This window comes from Lactuca virosa, chromosome 4 (assembly GCF_052849685.1).
Source record: "Lactuca virosa cultivar CGN04683 chromosome 4, Lactuca_virosa_CGN04683_v6, whole genome shotgun sequence".
NCBI classification, from domain to species: Eukaryota; Viridiplantae; Streptophyta; class Magnoliopsida; order Asterales; family Asteraceae; genus Lactuca; species Lactuca virosa.
This window is the reverse complement of record NC_136429.1, coordinates 65,668,676-65,671,904: the sequence shown is the minus strand read 5'-3', so window position 1 is coordinate 65,671,904 and position 3,229 is coordinate 65,668,676.

Here is a 3,229-nt window from a genome sequence, read left to right as displayed (position 1 = left end):
TTACTAGGAAATATAGGGTTTTCTAGGGAGCATACTATTTACAAACTTTTAAAATAAGTTACTATGTTACATTGTTACAAATATTTTTATACAAGCAATGACACTAAATACTTATGAACTCACCAGCTTTATGCTGATACTCGCTTTCAAAATAACTTGTATTCTTAGGTCATCAGTAGACAGGTACAGATGAAGCTTTTGAGAAGATGGAGCACATACAAGACTCATCTTTTATTTTGATTATACTTTTGGTGCCTTATAAACTATACAGAACATGCTTGTATTTCAATTATTATATTAATACAATGGATGTTGTTGCTTGTCTTTACTATTATGCATTGTTGTGATACTGTACATGACGTCCTCCACCCCAGAACCTTTCCGCCGTTCCGGTTTTGGGGTGTGACAACTCGGACCCCCTCCGATGCTCCCACTGTACTTTCACCAAAGGTATCTCCTTATTCCTCAGAATCTTCATCTTTTTCTCCAGTATGGCCATAGGCCTCTCTACGTAATTCAGGCGTTCATCAACCTGAATATCCTCCAGCGACACCACCTCCTCTCGATCCATAATGCACTTTCGCAGCTGCGAAATGTGGAAAGTGCTGTGTATCCGACTAAGCTCCTCCAGCAGCTCTAGCCTGTAAGCCACCTTGCCAACCCTGGCAATGATCCTGAACGGCCCAATATATCGGGGACCCAATTTTCCCCTCTTCCTGAAGCGGATCACGCCTTTCCTGGGCGAGACCTTCAAGCCAATTTAAACTTTTAAAAACATTTTAATCCATTAAGTCATTACATAGTTTGTTTTCAAAATACAGTTATCAGAGTATCCCAATATCAAATCATAAAAGTCATAACAGCGAGAGGAGCAATACGATCATGCCTTCGCCTTCCCGCGATCACCAGAGGTACCTGAAACAACAACTGAAACTGTAAGCCTGAAAGCTTAGTGAGCTATCCCCCAAAATACCAACCACATAACCATGCCATATAAACATATAACCAAACAGCAAGCATAATGAGCCTTCAGCCTGACTGGACCGCCTCGCAGGCCTTCAGTCTATCTGGTCCGCTCTCCGAGCCTTCGGTACGTCTAGACCGCCTCGCGGGGCCTTCAGCCTAACCGGACCGCTCGTCGGGCCTTCGGTCTGACTATCATACCCTCTTGGGTTTTGTAGTCTATCCAAACCGCCCTGGGTGTGTTGGCCTTCAGCACAAAGCAGGACCGCCTCAATCCAACACCCAAATCAAACAACATGTGCATATACATTCATAGGCTATCATAATAACAGACAAACCGATCTAACAGATCACATAGCATAGCAACGTCCTAAACCAGGACACCGACCTACCCAGTTTATATAATAGCATAATCCTATAACTAGGATATCGACCGGACCCGATCACTAAACATAAGCATATCACCATCCTAACTAACAGGATGCGAAACAATGCACATATTATGTAATAATCCAAATACAAATCCATAAGGGCCGGCCTTAGTGCCTTAGACCCTGTTGATATAGTGAGGATAACTCACCTTGCAACTGTTGTCTGAAACTAGAAAGCTCAACTCCCGGATCACCAACACGAACTCCACCACCTATAGTTACCATAAAACCCTTTTTCGTAAATCTCCGAATTACCAGAATACCCTCAGAAGTCAACTGGTCAACCCTTGGTCCAAGTCAAAGTCCACAGTCAAAGTCAACAGTCCATGTTGACTCGACTCGTCGAGTGCAGTTCACTGACTCGTCGAGTCCTTCCTGAACTCGAGAAGTCGTGAAATCCTTGATTGGCTCATCGAGTTCCCCTTTAACTCGCCGAGTTCATACGTGTCCAAGAATTGGGAGAAACCCTAACCGATTCGCCGAGTCTTCGAACGACTCGCCGAGTTCAAGGCAATCTTCAACGGACTCGCAGAGTTGTTCATCAACTCGTCGAGTTCATGGCCATCTTCAACGGACTCGCCGAGTTGTTCATCCAACTCGCCGAGTCCTTGCAGACCTTTATCCATGCAGACGCTTTTTAAGCCATGGCAAGGCTCCAGATTATAGATCCAAGCTTCTAAGGCATGTTTATCACGTAAAGTCGCAAACTTTACGTGCATGCAAAGCTTTAAGACCCTTAAATGGCAAAACTAAGCTTGCAATGAAGTCTCATACTTGAGGGAAGGCTCCTACTAGGCAAGGCTGCTGACTTTATGGATCTAGAGGTCAAAGGGAGTCCAGATCTGAAGTTACAACTTCAGATCTTAGCTTAAACATGGGGAGCCTTTCATAAAACCCATCCAAAAGAGGTTAAAAGAGAGATGAGCTAAAGGAACAGCTTAATACCTTCCAGAGAGTGACAACTTGATGAATCTCTTAGCTCCCCACGAGTTCCTAGCCTTGATTTCCTTGCTTCCCCAAGTGTTTCCTTCTCCAAAGTTCCTCCTCCAAGCTTGAACACACCAAAAGAACACACACACATGATTTAGGGTTTGAGAGGGACAAGGGGCAGTAAAGGGGAGGCTGGGGGAGGCCAATGATCCTTTAAATAGGGTGCAAAACCCCGAGATTTAGGGTTTCATCTGCCAGCTCCTACTCGTCGAGTCCCTTCTTGGACTCGGCGAGTAGGTCATTAAAATACGTGGACCAACCCGCTGCTACTCGACGAGTAGGGCAATCAACTCGTCGAGTAGCCCTTGAAATCAAGAAACTCACACATTAAATCAATACCTGAGAATCGGGGCGTTACAGTAGATTATAAGTTTTGTCGCGCGTATTGTAAAGGGGCTCTTTTTTTGTCTTTCAGTGGTACACAGAGTATAGGTTAGCGGACGTCGGGTGTAGGTTGTGAGCTAGTCTGCATGTAGGGCGTTGGCCATTTACGTTTTGAGCGGTTTGACTTTTGGTTAGATTATGAGGGATTTGAGTGCTGAGATTCTGTTGTTTGGCTCAGGTGAATTTTCTCACTATATTGTGTGCTACATGTATATCCATGGTAGGATATAGGTACTATTTGGGTATGAATATTCTAGTAGATTAGGTAGTATTCATTATGTATGTGATTTATTGATTGTATGTGTATTGGTAGTATTGTTTGATCGCTAAATGAATGTCATAGGGATCGTACATAGTTTAAATTGGATAGACTTAGAACTCTGGTATGACATTATTGCATGGTTCTTGTTTGATTTATTGCTCTTGGACATGATCATATGTTTGACTGTCTATCTTATTTA